Source organism: Cupressus sempervirens, chromosome 10 (genome assembly GCF_028749045.1).
Source record: "Cupressus sempervirens isolate cs-2001-9-10 chromosome 10, ASM2874904v1, whole genome shotgun sequence".
NCBI classification, from domain to species: domain Eukaryota; kingdom Viridiplantae; phylum Streptophyta; class Pinopsida; order Cupressales; family Cupressaceae; genus Cupressus; species Cupressus sempervirens.
In genome coordinates this window covers 732,188,052-732,214,667 of record NC_143127.1, presented here as the reverse complement: position 1 = coordinate 732,214,667, position 26,616 = coordinate 732,188,052, and the positions used below count along the sequence as shown (strand labels likewise).

At 31.9% G+C, this 26,616-nt stretch overlaps 1 long non-coding RNA gene across 1 annotated transcript; it reads right to left on the bottom strand.

Annotated features, from left to right (window-relative positions):
- Positions 1-6,939: 6,939 nt before the first annotated feature.
- Positions 6,940-25,726, bottom strand: LOC149535934 (uncharacterized). Its single transcript, XR_016357072.1, has 3 exons — positions 25,304-25,726; positions 24,323-24,408; positions 6,940-7,169 (listed from the first exon to the last, which is right to left on the bottom strand). It is a non-coding gene; the product is annotated as an uncharacterized LOC149535934 (long non-coding RNA).
- Positions 25,727-26,616: the final 890 nt, after the last annotated feature.

Below are 26,616 nucleotides of genomic sequence, written 5' to 3'. Positions count from 1 at the left end.
CTAAATCAAACTAAAGGGTTATAATCACGAATTGACATCATTCGACGCATTCAAAGGGTACTCGACTTAGATACTTGTCCTAATTATCAATTAGGACTAATGGCTAAAGAGTTTAGGATTTGGACTTAAGATTTATTTCCCCTCTCTTACCATTGAGATAATGCGATAGGGTACGCTCATCCTAGCAATTCAGGGAAGTCAATACTCAGTACCTGCAACCTGCATAAAATTCACACATGTACAAACACAATATTCTAAGCTGAACAGGCAATGGCAGGAAGTGGTGCATCGTGTAGATCCCGACTAGTAGGTGACTACGACTCCCTTCCTTAACCACATCAGAAATGCCATACATAATGAAAACAAACACGCACACCATACACATGCAAGTATGGGGTAAGTATTCATAAGAAAACACGTACAATAACCATCTAACTAATCATCATCAATAACTACAAACACTATCATAATCATCATACACACATGAAGTATAGAGTATCAAGTAATCTCATCATATAATCAACTGAATGTAGAACAATATCTGATAATCTTTAAAAAATGCTTCTAATCATAAGCATAAAACTAACCTAAAAGAGTTCAGTATTGATAACGGAAATGTGAACTAGGGGCAAGCACTACATTAGGATTAACTAGGTATAATGATAAGTAAATAATATTTCACATTTTATTGAACAAATTCTTATCATTTCATGATCTCTATCTCCTAGTAGGGATTCAATTACTAGGTTGATTGCTCAATCCTTATCGATCACAATCATTGATACATTTCTCTTACGCACGCTTGGTAAATAAATCTCTTCCATGTATATTTACTTTTCATCATCGCATAACCCTAATACTATTTTTTTTATTTATCAAAATTGATCTATATTTGAGCAAGATATATTACAAAACTATAGTCCATCATTAGCTATTACCATAGAATTACTATCTTCCATCATGAATACATCTAACACTGAACATCCATTCTTTCCATTTTTTCCAATGAACAAACATTGTTCCAAGAGATTCCATCACAAAATCTATAATAAATCCTTCAAATAATTTTTCTTCCACATTATTTCTACATCATTATTGATAAACCAACTCTTGAATTCAAAAGATCTACAAATAATAGCCTACATGTTACCAGGTCAAGATGAAACTTAGATATTCAAGTTTCTCTTCGTTTTCATTCTTGAACATTGTTCAATCAATCCAAAGTATTCCTTCATGTGAACTAAACCAAATGTAATTCTAACATTGGTCCAAAAACAAGGTAAACTTCCTAAATCCTAGATTTCATTACTAGAAACAATAAATATATCTTCCCAAAAAATGGCTTAACCTAAACTATCAAGTGTATGCCCATGATATCAAAATAACTAAATCATCATCAAACATGTTCTTCAAGATGCCATCAAACTCTCCTATCAACTCTTGAGGAAATTTTCATTAGTTATGCAAACAAGAGGGACCTTTGTTAGATCTATCTAAGTGTGCAACAAGAATGAAAATGGTGAAAAAAATAATAAGTGATTTGGAGAGAAGAAGCGATATAAACTCTTATTCAATTTTAAAATAATTACAATTGGTTGGAAATGTATATACCTTCTAATATGCCACACTTTTAAAAGACCTAATTACTTAGGAAATATTTATTAGACAGCTCTAGATTATTATCCACTTCTTATTATCATATCACTTCCTTCTAGGGACCTATTACATTTCTTAAATAGGTACCATGACATACAAATTGATCAAATAAAGAATTGAATTATCTAAGAATAGGAAATGTATTACAAAAATAAGACAGATATTAAATCATTCAAACTCTATGCATAAATATTTTAAGAACTTGATATGCAATATTTAGGTCCTCACAAGATCTAAGAACATATATTTATGTGCCTCTGATCATCACAAGTCATATATTTTCATTGCAAGATCAAAATATATGAATAGGTTATAAATAAGAAACAACACTGCCTAAGAAAGAAAAAAACATAAATCAACCAACATCAAAACTTAAGTGCTAAAATCATAGGAATATACTCAAGACCAAGTTCCAATTATAATTTAATCATCATAGGTGCTAACTCAACGAAATGGTAACTTGCCAATTTGATCTTTCAGACTATACAAATTGGAAAAACAAGAACAATAGGAAATAAAAATATTTTTTGGTTGATGCAAGATTCTCCAAACGCAAGATGCTCCTACATGAGGATTTCTTGTGATTTGAAACAACATTTATTTCAATAATTTTCCATGAAATATTTAGGGGTGGCAAAGAGAATTCTTGGGATGCATACAATTAGTGATAGAAAAATGAAACAAGTCAAATTATGTCGAGAAATATATATTTCAAAAATCTTAGCTAGATTCAATATGAAGAATGCTAAACCCATTAGTACTCTTTTGCTTGGTCATTTTCACTTATCTTTAGTTATGTATCCCAAAAAATAAGAACATCAAGGTAACATAAAGTACATGTTATAAATTCATCAATAGTTGGCAGTCTCATGTATTGTACTCATCTCAATATTTCTCATGAAATGGGAGTTGTGATAATACTTATTAGTAATCTAGGTAAATCACATTGGTGAGTAGTACATTGGATCCTCAAGTATTTGAAAGATACTTTATATCATGAAGTATGTTTTTATGGTAAGAATATTTAACTAAAGGGATATGTTGATTCATAATGGTTGGGCACTTCATTAAATGACATTTTACTACATAATATGCATTTTATTTTTTCAAGGCACTAATCAGTTGAGACTCTCAGTCGCACATGTTCTATTGATACTAAACACATTTCCCTCATGGAGGAAGCCAAGGAAATGATATGGTTGTAGTGATAGTTAGGTGAAGTATGGTGTAAGCAATCAAATTTTACTCTATTTTGTGATAGGAGTAGTATTGTTCACTTGTCTAATAATTTTGCATTTCACAATCAAACAAAACATATAAAGTTTTGATATCATTTTATTCACCTTGTTATTGAAGAGAGTAAAATGGAGGTGAAGAAAATTGACATGAAGAAGAATGCAATCAATATGTTGACAAAGGTTGTATATACCTAGAGAGAAATTGTCCATATTAGCAAGTTTCTCTTAAAGATGTCTTTTGAAATTGACTTTAGAAGTTGTCTCTTTTGATGGATATTTTATAAGTTTAGTTGTTATCTAAATGTATTGCAATTCAAAATTGATAATAAGAGGTAATCCATTATTTAAAAAATTACTATAAAAATCATATTCTTCTTTATCTTTACAAAAAAATTATGTATCATTTTTTGACTTCTTTTTATCTAAATTTTTTTATCATCATATTTATGATTTCCCTTTAATACAAGGTATAGATCCTCACATGTCGCTTTGATATGTGAATGTGACAAAGTATGAAATATATATAACTTATAGAATACATAAATGAAATATATATGATCATATGCTACAATATTCCTCATAAATATTGTCTAATTATTTTAGACAAAGTAATAGCTTCAATCTTCCTATCATTTAATCAAACAATCATAAGTCCTTGTAAGAACACTATTTTCACAAATTATGGGTCCATGATATTCACATAAACGAATCTTAGAGTATGGTTTGCTCAAAGCACAATAAATGATGAAAAAACACCCTTAAGTTTTATTTGTTTATCCTTTGTATCAACTCTCATTTGTGTCATGTCATTATTTTAGTTCTAGTTTACTACCAAAAATGTGAACTTGCACGAGAGTCATGGTGACGAGGGTTTAGTCTTGCTAAGAATTCTAGTGGGTCTGACTACTTTTACATGGTTTTCGTTTCCAACAAGTTTGCGCGTATGCTTTGGAAATTAGAAGTTACATTTAAACGAATCATTCTTCTGAAAAATGCTTACAAGATGCTCATAATTGACTATCGTTCGTGAATCATGATATTAAACTCTCCAAGTCTTAGCTTTGAGATGGTAAAAAGAACAGTTATTGAAAAATGTAGAAAAACCATGACAAGCATTCACTTTTATACAAAGATAACTCAAGTGGTCATGTCTGTTTCTCTTCTATTAGCAATTTGAGCTCTGCTTTCGGAAAGGAATTACTTTTCGTTAAAGACAACTAAACTTTTATATTAATGGTGGATGCCAACATTGACATCATAATCTTTGAAATAAATAGATTATTGTTATATCGTTTATGCAAGATATCCATCAATGAGTGACTTAATGGGCACACTCAAACCATTGATTAATAGTGGTTAGGAGTGGGCCCAGCCACTCTTAACCAATACCATGAGACCAATGCATAGCAGTGGCCCCAAGCTATTGGCTAAGAGTGGTTGGGCCCACTCCTAGCCACTATTAGTCAATGGTTTGAGTGTGTCGTTAAGCCTGGTCATATGTCGATAGTAATGCATTTTAAAATCAAGATCATAGACTTTAATGACAATTATTTTGAAAGAAATTATTTTACAATATTTTTTCATTTAAGTACTATTATCAATATATCTTTCTACTTTCACATCTTTTCATACTACTTAATATATCCCATATATATATATATATATATATAATAGTGATTTTCTCATATGCTCACCTTTCTTTTGTTTCCTACAAGTTTTCTTCATGATATAAACTTCTTTTTTTTCCCCACTTTTGTTTCACATCATTAAACTATTTAACCTATTCTCCTTTCAACCAAACAATGTATTAAAGGAAAAGAATTGATCTTACTTCACAAGTCATACAAACTAATATGTAAAAATTAAATCTATAGAAATAACTTGAAATAAAAATATCTTGATTAATTAAAATGAGTAATGCAAAAGAAAATTATTGAGTGAATTTTTTATTAATTCACTTGAACAAAAAAAAATTAAACTAAAAGCCAAATTTTGTAAGAACATTATCATTAATAATACTATTTCATGTTTATTAGATGTAAGGAAAAACCAATTTTTCATCATTGATGGATTCATCCATAGTCACTTATAAAATCACTACCTTCCATTCATGTTCAAGGAATATGGCTATAGAGGTAGTTGAGAAAGCATGTTTCTCCCTCTATTAGAAAAACACATTAGGGAAGATGATAAATTAATTAACATTATATTGTGAGCATTTAGAAAGGAAAACAAAATCTTAAACAAAGAGTACACTATTTCATTTCTAAATGTTAACATTATAAGTTCTAGGCTATGCTTTTACATTAAATCAAATACAATAATATAAGGTTGAATAAATCATTTTCATATAAGTTTGAAATTTTTATGAGAGTAAAAGTGACATATTTATAATTTATATATAAAAAATAATTGTAATCTTGTACAAGACAAGTACATTTCTTTTGAATATTTATGATTTATATTTTCTAAATTTCAATAATTTGCCTTCTTTTGCGCACCACCTTTGAAACTCCTTAAATGAAGTGTATATCATGATTATTTCCTTAAAAATCTATTCCACAATGGTCAATATTTTTTTTTATGATATACAATTGAGATGTGTTTTCTCATCCTCAATAGTCATCTCATTTTTAATTTTAATGCTCTAGTTTGAATTAATAAAAAAATATATGTAAAGTTGGACATATTTTTCTTTAAATCCATCAAAAAAAAATTGTTATAGAAAAAAAGTACCATGTATATATTTTTTAAATATTTATCTCATTTAATTGTCAAAGATTAAGTTTTGTTCAATAAGATTAAAGAACTTATTATCTCTTTTAGAGATGCCAAATATTTAGAATAAATATGGCAATCGTAAGAGCGCATAAGATGCATCTACTAGGTGATACATCGAAACCACTAAGGATCTGTTTGGCAATGGGAATCAAATTGGAATAAGAATACATAAATTCTTAAATTTTGAATTCTTTTTTTGGGTGCACTATATTAGAATTGAGAGTAGGACCACGTATTCCAATTTTGACCCAAAAATGAGCATTTGCAATTCCACCTAAATAGATGGAATATCAAATTGTCATTTGATATTTTTATATTTGATAAAAATTCATATCAGATGTTCCAAATCCATGATTAACAATAGAGTAACATGCTATCTACATTGGAAGGTCTTGTTCTTATTCTTTTATAATTTTGATTATCACTTAAATGAAATCAAGCTAGTATGAATAGATCTATTAAGCTAATGAACTATCTAAACGTAAAATGTATGTATCAAGATTATCCTTGCACCAATTATTTCTACCTCCATAGTAGCATGTCATCAATACTCTAATGTGAATGTTTTCAATTGTTTCATGACTTATACAAATTTATGAATTAGACATAGATATTGAATGAACTATCTACATTTATAGAAGATATACAAAAATTTGATATCTCTTATGATCTAAAATTGTGAAATATAATAAGATGATTGAATAGGAACTAAAAACACATATTTAGTTTATTGAAAGCTTGAACTTCAACAACCTTACTCCCTTTTTGACAAATTATCATTTTTTAGCATATTTGCATCAAAAGTCTACGATTTGAATTATGTTGTATAAATCTACAACATTACTAACATCAAGGGATCATTGATCACATAACTCTTGTAATCTCAAACCCAATTAGACTAACAAACACATTAAATTGAAATCAAATAGCTTCTTTGAATTTATCAAAGATTAAAGAAACAATGTCTCAATAGAGGAAACTTCACACAAGCAATTTTGAAAGCTAAAAGAAAAGGTCCTTATTTTTCTAATGGAAAAACACACGTTGTTAAAGAATAACATTCTCACAATTAAAGTATTCTTAATGTCGACAATAAGAAAATACATCAAGAAAAAATATTTATAAGAGCATTCTAAGATCTATCATATATCTAACAATGAATACGGTAAAATTATAGATTGATCTTTCTTTCTTATATTATAAATGTATAAATATGCCATAATGTAATCTTGAACTTTTATATTGAAAATACAAATACTCATAATAAAAACTTACTAAATGGAAAACAAATTCTCTATTAAATCTTTTATATTACATTTAGTATTTTTTAAAATGAAAAAAATATTAATTAATTGTAAAAATAATAATGTCAAAACAAATGACTCATTCTTTTGAAATTATTTTATGGGCAAAATATTATGAAAAAAATTATTTACACCATTCAGAACTTTCCCGAAATCCAGATAAGTAAGCATCACAGAAAGCCGGCCATACCTGTAATATATGACACAGACCAATGAATGATGAATATTTTTAATTAAGATAAATTGTAAATCAACATGGCGAAGTGACGAAACCACTCAAGGTTAAAACAATAGACAATAGAATCGACATACATACAAACAGAACAATAAAAAAGCCAATTCTAATATATGGTCTGATTATGCGTATAGCAGGATCTAAGACAATGAAATATGAAACTCAGTTGATAGAGTAGGGGATATGGATCTGGATATTCCCAACCAAATAGAAATCTGATGCGCCGTATTATAATTTAATAAAATTATTAGAAATTGAAGAAAAAATAACCTTGGAGGTAGAGGAATACCAAATGGCAATGACTGAAAGTAAGTTATGCAAGGCCTCTGTCAAGCATTTCTTGGTATCTTAGCGCAGAAGTTTGTCGTTCCAGAACAAGCTGCCCGTGAAAATTCGTTATAAAAATCTCGGCTTTTGTATTCACCGATTCCTCATCGCTGTGCACGGCTTTACTACAGACCTGTCTTCCTTCCTTTTCTATATTGACACACTCCTCATTCATTTCACCGCTAAAATTGCAATCTTTAGTAATACTGCGGGACTTAATGCAAGGTAACTTGATGCGCAAGAAAAGATGTTGCACCGTTTTTGTTCGTGTTCTCGAGGCTCTCTTTGTAAATGACAGCTCGTGATTCATCTGGAAGCTAATGCTTTCTTCGCTCTTTTTCAAAAATCTGAGCTTTAAAAGGGCCTTTCGAAGAGCTGAACGAAATTGAGAAATCAACATATTCCGGGCACAGATGCACAGAAACCCTTGGAGACAAATACAAGACATTGAAAGCTTTATATAAGAGAAATAATTTTCTGGAATAAGTCAGGCGTTGTGGAATTTTCATGGCAAAAACGGCCAGCTTGCCCTGAAATTGTTGATTTTGTAAAGAATTTTTTGCCCCTCCAGAGTTTGTCGTCTCCAAGAAGCTTGCGCGTTCCGTTTACGAATAATTTTATTTTGGACTGAATAGTGGATAAACATAATTGACTGCCATGGGTAAATTATTATGGTAAACCCGTAGAATCTATGTGGGGCCATCCTTTAGTGCTACGAAGTAGCTCATAACTTTCAGAAAAGAGAACGATGGCGTATGTCGAAAAATTTGTGCTTGTCATTATGAAAATATTCTAGCAATGGCACCTTAGTGTGCAATGGGCATGCTCAAAATTTTTGGATGATAATTAAAAATAATATTTGATATATTTATGTATATATTTGTGTAGTATGCGATAGGTTAAAATCAATTATATATCTATTTAAAAAGATACAAATATGTCTAAAACCAAACTTCTAAACAAAGAAGATAATTAGATTTCTCACTCTATTAGACATAGGTTCGTAATTGAGAGTTACCTCTTCTTCTCTCATATTGATTAGTATTTAATATTTTGTTTGAAATATTAAATAAAATAGTAATAATAAATAACTAAAAAATTATAAATATATTTGAAAATTAAATTAAAATTAAATATATATTAAAAATTAAATCAAATAAAATTTAAATAATTAAACCAGCTAATTATATTTTTGGCTACATGACATAAATTGTACAATTATACATATTCATTTTCAAATATTTCATATCCTGCTCTCACCATCAATTAATATCTAACATCTCTCTCTCTTTCTCTCTCTCTCTCTCTCTCTCTCTCTCTCCCTCTCCCTCTCCCCCATTCCCTGTCCCCTTAACCTATTGAGGAAAAATCTATCTTAGTCTCTCTCTTTCTCTCTCTCCCCCCTTAAGCTATTGAGAAAAAATCTATCTTAATCCTTAATTATCATCTTTCTTTAGCTCCACCTCATCTATCACGCCTTCCTTATTTTATGTCTCTAACATCACACCCTCATCCCACATTTTTCATCCCCTCTCCCCTCTCTCCCCCACATTTCTCTCACCCTTACCTCCTTATCTAACTTAGTCACAAATCTCTCTTGCTAATTACCATATTTACCATCTCGCTCGCTCTCTCTCTCTCTGCGCACCTCCCCCCCCATGTATGTGTATGCTAAATCCTATTATCATTTTTCTTTATTTCTATCTTATGTCTCTTCCCTACCCAATTTTATTCCTCTATCTCATCTCACCCTCATATCAATCCTCCCTTCATCCCTTTTTCACTCTCACTTTCACCATCTATTAGTTTAAGTATCCTTTGTCTCTCCCTACTTCATGTCTTTCACCCTCTTCCCCATCTCCCTCTTTCATACACGCACATAGACATAGGACTCTTCAATCCCTACTCTTACTTTTTTTCTCCCCTATTTACTCTTTATCTCTATCCAATGTCTGTTCTGCTCTCCCTATCCTCTAACTCGCTCTGACATGTATCACTTGTAATTAACCCTCTCTCCTTAACATATTATTACCCTCTTTAACCATCTCCCCTCCTCCTCTCGTCCTCTTTTCATCCTAATTCATTGTCTCTTTCTTGCACATCTCTCTCTCTCTCTCTCTGCCCCCACACCCCCTTCCCCACCCCTTAACCTATTGAAAAAAATATATCCTAAGCCTTAATTATCATCTTTCTCTAGCTCCACCTCATCTATTCCAGCATCCCCCTTTCATGTCTCTCACATCACACCCCATCCACATTTCTCTTCCCCTCTCACAACCACTTCACCATGATTTCCTCACCCTCTAAAGTGATTTCCTCACCCTCTCTCTCTCACATGAATCTCACAATTTCCTCCTTACCTAACTTTGTCACAAATCTCTTACTAATTATCATATTTAGCATCTCTCTCTATCCAGCATCCTATTATCATTTTTCTTGATCTCTACCTCGTCTCTCTTTCTTTCCCCATTTTACCTTACACATGATCCCCCAAAAAGCCAATATATGGACAAAGCTCCCAAACTTCTATTCTCCAAGAATCCTCATCTTTACACCGCAAATTAGATTTCACAAAGCCATCTTTTTTATATATTTGCAAAGAAGACAAAAACTTCTTCAATTTTTACCCAAAGATGTTCTCTACGCAAGCTTTATTGGCAGAAAAAAATTCATGGCTGCACTTCGGAACAAATTTTCCCAGAATTTTCCAAACTACACCTGAGTATCTTGTTAGTACCTTCCTCCTCGGCTGTCTTGATTTGTAATCTATTTATTAACTCGTTTTGCCTCCGACGATATTGCAACAACTGATGGATCAAATGATCGACGGTCAATATTATTTTCTCAATAAATTAAGACATTGGAATGACTTTGTGAATTAATATATATACTACAAGCGTGTCAACATGAAGAGGATCTCAAAAGACACACACCAAGAGATAGCAGATAAATCAATGATGAAAAAGTAACCAATAGTGTATAGGAGAATTGGGCGATGGGGATGTCTCCTATGGTCGTACACCGCTTTTAAGCAAACTGCCCACGTTGATCTGAAAATTCTGGCCAAGGACCTCATATAAGGGAAACTATGGCTATGACTCGAACCCCAGACCTGTAGGATATCAGCTTCTCTAGAAGAAATGTCCGTTAATCCTCCGTTTCATGTGCGATCAGATTGTGCAAAGGGGGTACCATTTGTTGTTGGTTGTGCAAAACTTCTACGGCTTTCTCTTTGCGTGGGCCTGTATCGGGTACCTAAAACATCTTTGTGAATGACCTTCATCAGAAAAAAAAAAAAAAAACCTCTATGACCTTCTCTTCTTCCAATTATACCATCTATGTGGCAACCCTACTCATTGATCACCATTATTTCAAGTTTAATTAGCAATGTTTTCATATTGATTTATCAAATTATTACCTTCAATTTGAAAAACTGAAAATTTAGAATCTTCAATAACAAAATATCTATATCAATTTCAATTGTCTTGAAAATAAAATTACTTATACAATCTTAAAAAATAAAATCATTTGTTATTTTTTAATTTAGATATTTTAAATGATTTTGACCTTTCCATTATGACATTTTAAAATTTATGTTTTATATAAAAATGAAGAGTTTTATATATATAACTTGTGTAAATTTTACAACTTCAATATAAATATTTATTTTAATTTTAATTTTTTTTTAGAGTTACCTAGCTAGTCTTTTAATTTTTGAAGCCCCTCTTCGCTCTGGAGGTCAATGTGTTACAACTCAAGTTGAATCCTTAGGATATTCGCATATTCTCTCACTTTCTATGCCATTCCCTCATCTTCTATCGAGAGATTGCCCTTAAGAAAAGGATGGACTACATCTTAATTCTCAAATTCATCTTTTTTTTTTTGTAGTGTATATATGTTTTCAGCCACACCCCGGTGAGAATAGATTTTGAAGACTCTATTTTCTATTTTCTTTCAACATTGTTGCTTAATATTTTCTAATGACATGCCTTTCTTGCTTGGTAGACTAATGACCTTGCTTTTGAATCTACTTCTGCCCAATCATTGGGGAAATTTCCAACAAAAAAGCAAAGTAATTGCAACTATATTGTTCACTATAATAGTCACTTGTATAGGGCTGAGGTGAAATTTTTGATTCTTTGATTTATACTTTTATGAGCCTAGGGTAGGTAATTTGTATGTTAAGTCGGGAAGTGGCTTGCAATGGAGGCTGAGGCCCAAAGTGGCTGCCAAGATAACCCATTGTAAGTAGTTTAGTAAGTGATAACATTTCATTAAATGGGTTAAAATGAATTAATAAGATTTTGGTACTATGAAAAATCACTAAGGGGCCAGAAGATTAAAAGACTAGCTGGGTAACCTTAGAGTTGACTCATTAGTATGCCTTGTTAATACAAAAGGATACTAGTGCCACATAGAGTCACTAGGGGGCTGAAAGATTAAAAGACTAGCTAGGTAACTCTTTTATGAGCCTAGGGTAGGTAATCTATATGTTAAGTCGGGAAGTGGCTTGCAATGGAGGCTGAAGCCCAAAGTGGCTGCCAAGATAACCCATTGTAAGTAGTTTAGTAAGTGATAACATTTCATTAAATGGGTTAAAATGAATTAATAAGATTTTGGTACCACGAAAAATCACTAAGGGGCCAGAGGATTAAAAGACTAGCTGGGTAACCTTAGAGTTGACTCATTACTATGCTTTGTCAATACAAAACGATACTAGTGCCACATAGAGTCACTAGGGGGCCAAAGGATTAAAAGACTAGCTGGGTAACTCTAACATTGGTTTGTCAAATGAGTATAAAGATATTATTACAGAGGATATTCCTGATGGTTTGCTACTAGTCAGAAGCATAAGTCATTGTAGGTGATAAAAAATAATAATTTATATTGAAGTTGTAAAATTTAGTTATATACTTTTATGAGCCTAGGGTAGGTAATCTGTATGTTAAGTCGGGAAGTGGCTTGCAATGGAAGCTGAGGCCCAAAGTGGCTGCCAAGATAACCCATTGTAAGTAGTTTAGTAAGTGATAACATTTCATTAAATGGGTTAAAATGAACTAATAAGATTTTGGTACCACAAAAAATCACTAAGGGGCCACAGGATTAAAAGACTCGCTGGGTAACCTTAGAGTTGACTCATTAGTATGCCTTGTCAATACAAAAGGATACTAGTGCCACATAGAGTCACTAGTAAATCAACTAAGATGAAAATTTAAATACCACTTGTGTGGCACTTATGAAATCATATAGAAGTTCTTCTTATCTTTGACCACCCCCAATTGTTCACACAAATTCTCACTCAAGGTATATCTGCTCGCAGGAAGGAAAACACACTACCCCAGATTGTACAAAAGAGGCAACATGTAGGATCCCAATGCTTGGCCTTACATTGTTTACCCTCAATTGGTGAGGAATCTTTTAATCCTCTGGCTCCTTAGTGATTTTTCGTGGTACTAAAATCTTATTAATTCATTTTAACACATTTAATGAAATGTTATCACTTACTAAACTACTTATAATGGGTTATCTTGGCAGCCACTTTGGGCCTCAGCCTCCATTGCTACCACAAACAAAAGGGGCCAGAGGATTAAAAGACTACCTGGGTAACCTTAGAGTTATTAAGAATACTGTATAATAATATAAATATATTTAATTTTATAATAAAAAATTATTCTATATAAATTTAAAATTATTTTTTAATTCATTGAGTTTTTTCAAATGTTTCATAGTTTCTAATTCAATAAAATTAAATATATTTTTATTATTATACATTATTCTTTTGAAAAGTGTTTTCGGTCACTTTAGGAAGGGTTTAATTGTTATAGCAATGGCAAGGCATGCCAATGGTTAGTGTGAACAATAGTAACACAGGCCGTGTCCCCCCTCTTTTTGCCCCACGTCTCAGAGATTTGGATGCACCTAGGACTTGTGGACTCTGTTCCCCATCCTCAGCGGTGCCACTAGATTTCACCATATCCGCCAAGGATGGGAGACGTCTTGGTGTTTATTATTTGTTGATTTGACTAGCGTCTGGGTAATAAAATAGTTTCTAGTTTAAGTGCATAGAACTTTATAAAGTTGTACGTGATGATCTTCATAGTAATTGACTATGTTGCCTGAATAAGCGAAGGCACTAGTCTTCTAAATCATTGAAGTATTATTATTGGGTCCAAGGGAATGATAAAAGTGGTTGCAGGAGATCAAGATATTGGATCTATCACCAAAGAGTTGTTTCCTTTGTCATCAACTTGCTAAATTAGATAGAAAAGCATAGGTCAACCATATTCAATTGTCACTCTATACCTTTCCTACTACCTAATTGATATTATAATTCATTTATGCTCCATGCTTTAAAACTTAGAGCTTAAAATCATAAATAATGAGAAAGAGATGCCAAAAAGAATGCATGTCCAATTAGAACTTTAATCAAACCTTCTAAATTTAATTCTTTCATGCACATTTAAAGAACTTTATAATTAAAATATTCTTTTATATTTTCTTTTCCTCCACTCTATTAATTAGTGTAAGCACTATTTAAAGCATGGTTTATTATTTAAATTAATAAAAATAATTAAAGATGATTATTTAAATGCAACTCCAATTTAATAATTATTAATTAAAACAATATTAAATTGTTCATCTTTTAATATTATAATTCTATTTTTATTTACCTTCTTAAATTAGACTTTTAAAATAAATATTTTAAACTGAAGTACATATTTAATAATTTAATTAAATAAAAAGAAAGTCAATTAATATTATCATCTCTTTTCAAGGTTTGACATTAAAGAAGATTAGAACAACAAGTCTAAGAAGGTTTTATCTTAGATTCGATATTCAAAATTTGCAGAATATTTAGATGGTATCAGAGCTTTGGTAGTCGAACCTAGGCTCTGCAAATTAAATAATCAAACTTGATATCTTCAATCTTCAATGGCATACATAATCAGACCCGAGGACAGGTTTGATGAGAAAGAATATTTTGAGGCATGGAAATTTAGAATCATGATTATTCTTGAAGAAAATGATGTAAACCAATTTATTGACTTAGCATCCAAACAACATGTGGAGTAAAGGGAACAGGAAAGCCATACGGATCATATTAGATGGAGTGAAAAATGAGATAGTACCCATGCTAACAAAACATCAAACAACATTTGATATGATGAAAGCATTATTAAATGCATATGAGGTTAACAATGCAACTAGAGTTCTTGCACTAAAAAGGAAACTTAATCATATACAAATAAAGAAGGGAGAATCGATGAATTCTTACTTCCTAAGAGTTGCCAGTCTAAGAGATGAACTTGCAAGTATAGGAACCATAATTAGTGAACTGGAATTGGCACTGATGGCTATAGATGGATTACTAGATTCATGAGAAACATTTGCACAAGGAATAAGTGCTAGAGACAATCTTCCTGATTTCAATAGAGTTAAAGGAGATTGTCTTTAGGAAGAATTGTGTTTGGGTAGTAAAATAGTTTCTAGTTTAAGTACATAGAACTTTATAAAGTTGTACATGATGATCTTCATAGTAATTGACTGTGTTGCCTGAATAAGCGAAGGCACTGGTCTTCTAAATCATTGAAGTATTATTATTAGGACCTAGGGAATGATAAAAGTGGTTGCAGGAGATCAAGATATTGGATCTATCACCAAAGATTTGTTTCCTTTGTCATCAACTTGCTAAATTAGATAGAAAAGCATAGGTCAACCATATTCAATTGTCACTCTATACCTTTCCCACTACCTAATTGATCTAGGACTCCTCCAACCTTACCAACACACAATTGTGATATAAATATTTATATTGAAGTTGTAAAATTTAGTAATATATTTTTATGAGCCTAGGGTAGGTAATCTATATGTTAAGTTGGGAAGTGGCTTGCAATGGAGGCTGAGGCCCAAAGTGGCTGCCAAGATAACCCATTGTAAGTAGTTTAGTAAGTGATAATATTTCATTAAATGGGTTAAAATGAATTAATAAGATTTTGGTACCACGAAAAATCACTAAGGGGCTAGAGCATTAAAAGACTAGCTGGGTAACCTTAGAGTTGACTCATTAGTATGCCTTGTCAATACAAAAGGATACTAGTGCCACATAGAGTCACTATGTGATACTAGTATCCTTTTGTATTGACAAGGCATACTAATGAGTCAACTCTAAGGTTACCCAGCTAGTCTTTTTAGTGATTTTTTTTGGTACCAAAATCATATTAATTCATTTTAACCCATTTAATGAAATGTTATCACTTACTAAACTACTTACAATGGGTTATCTTGGCAGCCAATTTGGGCCTCAACCTCCATTGCAAGCCACTTCCTGACTTAACATACAGATTACCTACCCTAGGCTCATAAAAGTAAGAAGTAAAATCACATGCTTTCAGGTCAAGGTTGATGGAGGGACTCTTCTGCCCTGCACGCACCTTGTTCCTTAGTTGAGTATCACAATGGCAAATCACACGGTGACAGAGGATTTCTTCATAGTGGACCTTGATGACATGGAAGTTATTCTAGGCATACAGTGGATGGAGACACTTGATAAATACACTTAGAGTTTCAAACAGATGAACTTCACTTTGGTTGTCAATGAAAAGATGGTTGTATTGACAAATTAAAATAAGTAATAGACTTTTATGAGCCTAGGGTAGGTAATTTGTATGTTAAGTCAGGAAGTGGCTTGCAATGGAGGCTGAGGCCGAAAGTGGCTGCCAAGATAACCCATTGTAAGTAGTTTAGTAAGTGATAACATTTCATTAAATGGGTTAAAATGAATTAATAAGATTTTGGTACCACGAAAAATCACTAAGGGGCCAGAGGATTAAAAGACTAGCTGGGTAACCTTAGAGTTGACTCATTAGTATGCCTTGTCAATACAAAAGGATAATGAAAAATGAGGTCCTATACTATCTACATAACACTTTGGTTCAAAAATATTCAACAATCAACCTAAAACATAAGTTTTTTTTAACTCAAATCTGCCCTTTTCACAATTTAGTATCACTCTATCATTTTCAAAGAAAATAAAGTGAATCAATACAACATGAATAACCCAAATTACCTAGCTAGTCTTTTAATCCTCTGGCCCCTTTTGTTTGTGGTAGCAATGGAGGCTGAGGCCCAAAATGGCTGCCAAGATAACCCATTGTAAGTAATTTAGTAAGTGATAACATTTCATTAAATGGGTTAAAATGAATTAATAAGATTTTGGTACTAATTTTGTGGAATAACTCAAAACAATCAACCTAAAACTACTCTTTCATCATCCCTAACTCCCAAAATTGCCTTGAAATTAAATTTTATTCTTAAGATTGCTTGATTTAGGTTGCTTTATTTCGTCATTTTGAATAACTCACAACAATCAACCTAAGATTTTAGTAATTATTCATTCTTCAAATGTTTCATAGTTTCTAATATTTTTATTAACAAAATATGGGTTAAAATATTCAACAATCAACCTAAAACATAAGTTTTTTTAAACTCAAATCTGCCTTTTTCACAATTCATTGTCACTCTATCAAAATCAAAGAAAATAAAGTGAATAAATACAACATGAATAACCCAAATTACCTAGCTAGTCTTTTAATCCTCTGGCCCCTTTTGTTTGTGGTAGCAATGTAGGCTGAGGCCCAAAGTGGCTGCCAAGATAACCCATTGTAAGTAGTTTAGTAAGTGATAACATTTCATTAAATGGGTTAAAATGAATTAATAAGATTTTGGTACCACGAAAAATCATTAAGGAGCCAGAGAATTAAAAGACTAGCTAGGTAACCTTAGAGTTGACTCATTAGTATGCCACTGAAGCAAAGGCTAGAATTGAGCTTGAAATCAAGCTACCCTAGGCTATAAGCAAAGGCAAGAGGAAGATAGCAAAATTGAAAACTGCAACTGGCCCTCTAATGCTTATTGAAGGTAAAAGAGAGGATGAAGAAGATGAAGAAGAAGAAGGTGAAGAAATAGAAGAACATGAATCTAAAAAAGAAGAGGAACTGCCAAAGAAGAAAGGAAAGGTGTTTATAACTTGCAATTAATACTCCATAAAAATACATGGTGTTAAAAATTTTCAAAATTTTTTTTAAAAAAAATAGGATCTTTCTTTTCTTCTTCTCCCTTCTCTACTACTGTCTTCTCTTCTCTCCTTTTTCTTCTCTCTTCTAGTGGAGCAGCAACTTCTTCCTTGTATTCTTCTAACGGGGTGGTAGAGGTATGAAGATAAGTAGTGTTATTGATACAAATTAGTACCAAAATCTTATTAATTCATTTTAACCCATTTAAAATAATGTTATCACTTACTAAACTACTTACAATGGGTTATCTTGGCAGCCACTTTGGGCCTCAGCCTCCATTACAAGCCACTTCCCGACTTAACATACAGATTACCTACCCTAGGAATAGGAATGAGAAGGCATGGGGAGTCAAGCCAACTATTGGTCATTGTATTAAAAAGGTAATCACTAGATTTCACTTTAGGACTTGAAAAAGGTTCCAAACTATTAAGAAACAACTAACCAACCTAATATTCAACAATCAACCTAAAACATAAGTTTTTTTTAACTCAAATCTGCCTTTTACACAATTCACTGTCACTCTATCAAAATATTCAACAAAATCCCTTTTTATTAACCCAATATATGAATTAATAAAATATGAAAGTTTAGGTTAAAATGAATTAATAAAATTCCTACCAAAAATATTTACTCTTTTAATCCTCTGGCCCCTTAGTGATTTTTCATGGTACCAAAATCTTATTAATTCATTTTAAACCATTTAATGAAATGTTATCACTTACTAAACTACTTAGAATGGGTTATCTTGGCAACCACTTTGGGCCTCAGCCTCCATTGCTACCACAAACAAAAGGGGTCAGAGGATTAAAAGACTAGCTGGGTAATTTGGGTTATTCATGTTGTATTGATTCACTTTATTTTCTTTGATATCACAATTGTGTGTTGGTAAGGTTTCTTTATTGCTTGTCCAACTATTTGAGACATGTGAATCACCCTTACTATTTGCAAACCATGTTGTTCTCTAATGAAAATGAGGTCCTATACTATCTACATAACACTTTGGTTCAAAAATATTCAACAATCAACTTAAAACATAAGTTTTTTTTTTTAACTCAAATCTGCCTTTTTCACAATTCATTGTCACTCTATCATATGACATTTTTTACTAAAAATGTATCACCTACCTTCTATAAATTCTATCGCCTGACACTAGTGATGTATATCACCCTCCTTAAACAAAACTATCATCTAGGAGAAAAGTATCACCAAAATATTGTCAACTTTATCGTACGATACATTCTGTTGTACTAATATTGTTTGGTTTTTCTAAGAAATATTGCTTGGTTCTTACTTCTTATAAAATAGAGTCAAATTTTCATCTTAGTTGATTTAGAGGCATCGTCACTTCATCCATTCATCAACATTGGTAGGAATTTTCTTTGATATCACAATTGCGTGTTGGTAAGGTTGCTTTATTGCTTGTCCAACTATTTGAGACATGTGAATCACCCTTACTATTTGCAAACCATGTTGTTCTCTAATGAAAAATGAGCTCCTATGCTATCTACATAACACTTTGGTTCAAAAATATTCAACAATCAACTTAAAACATAAGTTTTATTTAACTCAAATATGCCTTTTTCACAATTCACTCACTTTATCGTATGACATTTTTTACTAAAAATGTATCACCTGCCTGCTATAAAGTCTATCGCCTGACACTAGTGATGTATATCACCCTCATTAAAAAAAACTATCATCTAGGAGAAAAGTATCACCAAAATATTGTCAACTTTATCGTACGATACATTTTGTTGTACTAATATTGTCTGGTTTTTCTAAGAAATATTGCTTGGTTCTTACTTCTTATAAAATAGAGTCAAATTTTCATCTTAGTTGATTTAGAGGCATACTAATGAAAATATAAAAAGATTTATTATTGCATAACCCCTAGGGACTCTATGTGGCACTAGTATCCTTTTGTATTGACAAGGCATACTAATGAGTCAACTCTAAGGTTACCTAGCTAGTCTTTTAATCCTCTGGCCCCTTAGTGATTTTTTGTGGTACCAAAATCTTATTAATTCATTCTAACCCATTTAATTAAATGTTATCACTTACTAAACTACTTACAATGGGTTATCTTGGTAGCCACTTTGGGCCTTAGCCTCCATTGCAAACCACTTCCCGACTTAACATACAGATTACCTACCCTAGGTGGGGAGTCAAGCCAACTATTGGTCACTGTATTAAAAAGGTAATCACTAGATTTCACTTGTAGGACTTGAAAAAGGTTCCAAACTATTAAGAAACAAGTAAAAACACTAAATCCTAGGCTATCTTGACTCCCCGTGCCTTCTCATTCCTACAATTGCAAATAGAGAAGGAATATTTTGGAACCTAAAAAGAAGTGTTTATAACTTGGTGTTTTTAGTTGTTTCTTAATAGTTTGAAACCTTTTTCAAGTCCTACAAGTGAAATCTAGCGATTACCTTTTTAATACAGTGACCAATAGTTGGCTTGACTCCCCATGCCTTCTCATTCCTATTGCTAGGGTAGGTAATCTGTATGCTAAGTCGGGAAGTGGCTTGCAATGGAGGCTAGCCCCTTTTGTTTGTGGCAGAAATGGAGGCTGAGGCCCAAAGTGGATGCCAATATAACCCATTGTAAGTAGTTTAGTAAGTGACAACATTTCATTAAATGGGATAAAATGAATTAATAAGATTTTGGTACCACGAAAAATCACTAAGGGGCCAGAGGATTAAAAGACTAGCTAGGTAACCTTAGAGTTGACTCATTAGTATGCCTTGTCAATACTAATAACCTTATTAATATGAATTATCTTAATATTTTTGGTAGGAATTTTCTTTGATATCACAATTGCGTGTTGGTAAGGTTGCTTTATTGCTTGTGCAACTATTTGAGCCATGTGAATCACCCTTACTATTTGCAAACCATGTTGTTCTCTAATGAAAAATGAGGTCCTATACTATCTACATAACACTTTGGTTCAAAAATATTCAACAATCAACCTAAAACATGACTTTTTTTAATCTCAAATATGCCTTTTTCACAATTCACTGTCACTCTATCGTATGACATTTTTTACCAAAAATGTATCACCTACCTGCTATAAAGTCTATCGCCTGACACTAGTGATATATATAACCCTCCTTAAAAAAAACTATCATCTAGGAGAAAAGTATCACCAAAATATTGTCAACTTTATTGTACGATACATTCTGTTTTACTAATATTGTCTAGTTTTTCTGAGAAATATTGCTTGGTTCTTACTTCTTATAAAATAGAGTCAAATTTTCATCTTAGTTGATTTAGAGGCATCGTCACTTCTTCCAGTCGTCAACATTGGTAGGAATTTTCTTTGATATCACAATTGCGTGTTGGTAAGGTTGCTTTATTGCTTGTCCAACTATTTGAGACATATGAATCACCCTTACTATTTGCAAACCATGTTGTTCTCTAATGAAAAATGAGGTCCTATACTATCTACATAACACTTTGGTTCAAAAATATTCAACAATCAACCTAAAACACAAGTTTTTTTTAACTCAAATCTGTTTTTTTCACAATTCACTGTCACTCTATCGTATGACATTTTTTACTAAAAATGTATCACCTACCTGCTATAAAATCTATCGCCTGACACTAGTCATTTATATCACCCTCCTTAAACAAAACAATCATCTAGGAGAAAAGTATCACCAAAATATTGTCAACTTTATCGTACGATACATTTTGTTGTACTAATATTGTCTGGTTTTTCTAAGAAATATTGCTTGGTTCTTACTTCTTATAAAATAGAGTAAAATTTTCATCTTAGTTGATTTAGAGGCATACTAATGACAGTATAAGAAGATTTATTATTGAATAACCCCTAGGGACTCTATGTGGCACTAGTATCCTTTTGTATTGACAAGGCATACTAATGAGTCAACTCTAAGGTTACCCAGCTAGTCTTTTAATCCTCTGGCCCCTTAGTGATTTTTCGTGTTACCAAAATCTTATTAATTCATTTTAACCCATTTAATGAAATTTTATCACTTACTAAACTACTTACAATGGGTTATCTTGGTAGCCACTTTGGGCCTCAGCCTCCATTGCAAGCCACTTCCCGACTTAACATACAGATTACCTACCCTAGGCTCATAAAAGTATATTACTTATTTTAATTTGTCAATAGAACCTTCTTTTCATTGACAACAAAAGTGAAGTTCATTTGTTTGAAACTCTGGGTGTATTCATCAAGTGTCTCCATCCACTGTATGCCTAGAATAACTTCCATGTCATCAAGGTCCACTATGAAGAAATCCTCTGTCACTGTGTGATTTGCCATTGTGATACTCAACTGAGGAACAAGGTGTGTGCAGGGCAGAAGAGTCCCTCCATCAACCTTGACCTGAAAGCCTATGATTTTACTTCTTACTTTTATGAGCCTAGGGTAGGTAATCTGTATGTTAAGTCAGGAAGTGGCTTGCAATGGAGGCTGAGGCCCAAACTGGCTACCAAGATAACCCATTGTAAGTAGTTTAGTAAGTGATAACATTTCATTAAATGGGTTACAATGAATTAATAAGATTTTGGTACCACGAAAAATCACTAAGGGGCCAGAGGATTAAAAGACTAGCTGGGTAACCTTAGAGTTGACTCATTAGTATGCCTTGTCAATAAAAAAGGATACTAGTAAGTCACTATGTGATACTAGTATCCTTTTTTATTGACAAGGCATACTAATGAGTCAACTCTAAGGTTACCCAGCTAGTCTTTTAATCCTCTGGCCCCTTAGTGATTTTTCGTGGTAGCAAAATCTTATTAATTCATTGTAACCCATTTAATGAAATGTTATCACTTACTAAACTACTTACAATGGGTTATCTTGGCAGCCACTTTGGGCCTCAGCCTCGATTGCAAGCCACTTCCCGACTTAACATACAGATTACCTACCCTAATCTCATAAAAGTATATTACTAAATTTTACAATTTCAATATAAATATTTATTTTAATTTTTTGTTAGTTTTGATCTTGTCATTTATCTATATCTTTCATGTGAGGAAGAATGATATTTAAGTTAAGGGGGATACCTAAATTTCAAAGGGTAGTTGGTGGAGACCACTTCGAAATATTAATTCTATAAATAAATAAGTTTCAATACAAATTTTGCAATCCCTTTGATTGGTTATTTCTTCTTACCTATATATTTTTACCATTCTCTATCATTTCACTTTTATTTTTATTAAATTGAACTCAAAATATAACTCTAAACCATGTGAATCTCCCTATCTCTTTCACCATCTCTAACACAAAAAACTAAAACTTTTAAATGAAAAAATGCTTAATCTTCACCCATCCATTATTTTAAAATTCTCTCCATGTTTGTCTTCCCTCTCTTTTACATCCTTATATCACTTAACCTATTCTATTTTTCACATCAAATCACTTATAGTGTATATTCTAATAATTGAAAACTCCATATACCCTTGTATGTGTGAAAAAATTAAATGCTTTTGTTTGGAAATGAGAAATAGTAAGATAAATAGCCCTATAGATTAAATGTGAACTAATCTAGTGATATACTCGTCTTATATTCATTGAATTTTTCCAATCTTATGGGGTGCAATAAAATAATATATAGTCATGATTGATGGTTTCATCCACCACCAACAAATTAACTGACATTTTTTAAATATTTGAACAATACAAAAACCAAACTAATGCATAGAGAAATATTTATTTATATTAACCAATATATTGGAGAACATGATAAATCAATTATACAATTCAATTCATTGGTTACAATCATTTAACTCAAAAATAAGATATTTTGTGAGTATTAGAGGGGGAAATGATTTAATAAAACATAAACATTCTAAAAATATTGTTTCTTAATTTATGGAGGAGCCTTGCAATGATCAAGACTTCATTCGTGGTGGTTCCTTTGTGAACCATTCAACTTCAATAGTAGACCGAGAACTTAATTTTGATTCATCTCTTATTTAATGAATATTGTCTAATACAAGAAAATTACTTATGTTGAAATTCTCATTTTCATATATATTTCGATCTTAACATTTTTATGAGAATCAAGTGTCATATTCTAATTCATGTATGAAAATAGAAATATGCCATCAATAAAATGTAAGACCTTTATAGATACCCTACCTTGCAACTGAAATATATTTTATCAACCTCAATAAATATCACATAGTTTAATGTTTGATAACTTAATTTATAATTATTTCAAGCCAACAAAAAAACTACTATAATAGAAAAAATAGTGCTTATATTATTCTCAAATATCATTAAATTAAAATATTACATATAATATTTGATTACTTAAAATCGCTATTATTATTAATCATTTCTATAAAAAATAAAAATTAAAGTAATATTTATTTGACTAGAATAATATTATATTTAAATGTAAGTATTATTTTTTAATTAAGTACAATTTACCATTGTGTTGTAAACTCTTGTCTAGTATTTAAATATAATATTACAATAGATTATATTCATTAATAATAATGACAATTCCATATCATATTATTTAATAAACTAAATTAACAGTAATAAAATAAATTCTAAAAACATAATATTTGAATGATCAACAAATGTCAGAAATAATTCTAACTATTTTTCATACTAATTCAAATTCAATTGATTTTCATATGTTTAAAATACACTCATTAAACTTGATGATAAAGTAGTTTTCATCCAAATAAATATAAGCAATTAAATTATAACAAAAATACCATTTAAATTGAAGGTCGTGTGAAGTCTTCCAAATTTGAATCATCGTCAATTATTCGAATAGACATGCTCATTTGCAATATTTCATCTGTCATGAACAAAAAAATCAACAATTGTTTTTCTTTTACAAGCATGAGATAAAAATTTAAGAATACAAACATTGGTTTACATAGCTTCACCTTACATAAATTAAGTCAATATTTTGATGGTGCTGGCTAATCTTCAGACAAATGTATGAAAGGCAAAAAAAACAAAAAGTCAAACATGATTCCTTTTCAGATTCATTAAACATAGCAAAATTTCCTCAAATTTTTTGTTGTTTTCGATCACAAAATGTACAGATCAGATCATGAAGATCAAATGCTGAAATTTTGAAAAAAAATCATTGTGTTTTCTTTTTTCTGAAATTTAGTCAATGGTGCAATTTGTAGGTAGGATAGCCGCGTCCTATTTTGATACCAAATAGAATATTACCTTTAGGAACTTGATTGGAATAGATGAGCAAACATTTATTTTCGATTTACAAAAATGGAATAAATTGAAAATTACAAATACTACGATCAGCATTTTGAAACCCAACCATCCTTGCCTCGTGTAGCTTTTTATATTGGATGGAGGGTTCAGACCAACGAGGCACTAAGCCTGCGAGCTATCAACCAGCGAAGGCGTCGTGTACTTCTGAATCAAATCAAACAGCTATGTTCTGGGTGCAGTTTAGCAAAGCTCTGATAATGATTATGATTAATTTAACAATACCAATTAAGGATTTACAAATATAAAAGAATTTTACTCGTGGCACTTTATCTAATCAACACATGAGTTTGCCGGTTTGCTTAACACGTTTCGAAATCAGGGTATTTTTCATTTTTATTTAAAAATTGCAAGGTAGTCAACTAATATGGCTACGAATTGAAAGATGACTTCACAGAAAAGAGAACTTCAAATTACACTATCAATTTAAAATAACCAAAATCAACACTTACCTCTGGATTTTGTTGCCTACATGACCTCCAAGTTACTTCCTCGCATCTGAAAAAAGCCTAATCTCAGCGCCAATCATTTCGACCCTCGTTCGAATCTCTGGAGCTCCGTTCTTATCGTATTTAGTGCGTTGCAGACGTCCTGTTTCCAAAGAAAGTCCATTCCCCGTTACTTTCCAGGCCATCTTCGTCCTGACATGATTCTTTACGTCGATGTTACGTACGTTGTTTCCTGTTCAGATGAATTCTTAGCAATTGACAGAAATCGGTTTTACAGAGCTTAGAAGTCAAATTGACAGAATGAGAGGTCACTGGTTCGAATCTCTGTAAGGGCATATCGGATGGATGAAGGAAATTCAGATGGGCTTTCTTTAGGCATAGGAGCCCCAAGCCTCAAGCCCGTTGAAGTTAGTTCCCAAGGGATTATTTATTGGTAGGAGGAAGGAAATGCTTTAGATATTGGGAAAGTTTTATTCTTTAAAGAAAAACAGAGAGCATCGAGCATTTGATGCTTTGGACGGTGGAAAAGAATAACATTAGTGTGTGTTTGCCACTTAGTGAATTTCATTATTCCTGCAAAAAAGCGAAACGCGCACTTTCAACGGTAGGAAAGTCCTGAAATTTTTATTTCCCTACTTTTAGTTTTGATAGAAATCCATCGACTTGGGCTTTTAGTGGCAAAGTTTGGATTTATATTTTCTAAGATATCATTTGTAAGCGATTTCAAGATAATTACAGTGGTTATGATTAAATGTACAAATTTATTATTCAATTTGTTATTACAATTAAGTGTCACTATTTGTTAAATAATGATACTATTAGCAGTAAGAAAACAAGTCCTGTGGGGAAAATGATGATGAGGAGACAGTTAGTGAAGACATAGTCTAGGATAGCCCTACCTCATAGTCTAGGATAGTCCTACCACTGGTCAAGAAAGTTCTATGTCATTCCGTGTATCAAACACTTTTAAAACTGAAATAAATACTCCAGAGTCTATGGTGGGGAATGAGACTGGGGATCAGGGGACGATCACCTCCCCAATTAGGAGAAACTCAACTGAAAGATCCCAAAGGTGGAAAAAAACAAAAGGGGGGTAATAAAAAATATCCACTAGTGAAGGATGATCATTCCAAGATGGAGGACACTATCACGGAATTAATAAAAAAGAATTGGGATCTGGAGGACAAATTTGATAGGGTGGCAAATTTCTTGGTTTGTGTCATGCATTTTGTGGCCACTACCCTCCATCTTCTTTAGGGCGGCAAGGACAAGCTTAACGATGCTAAGGACATGGAGACGACTCCCTCCCTCCATGG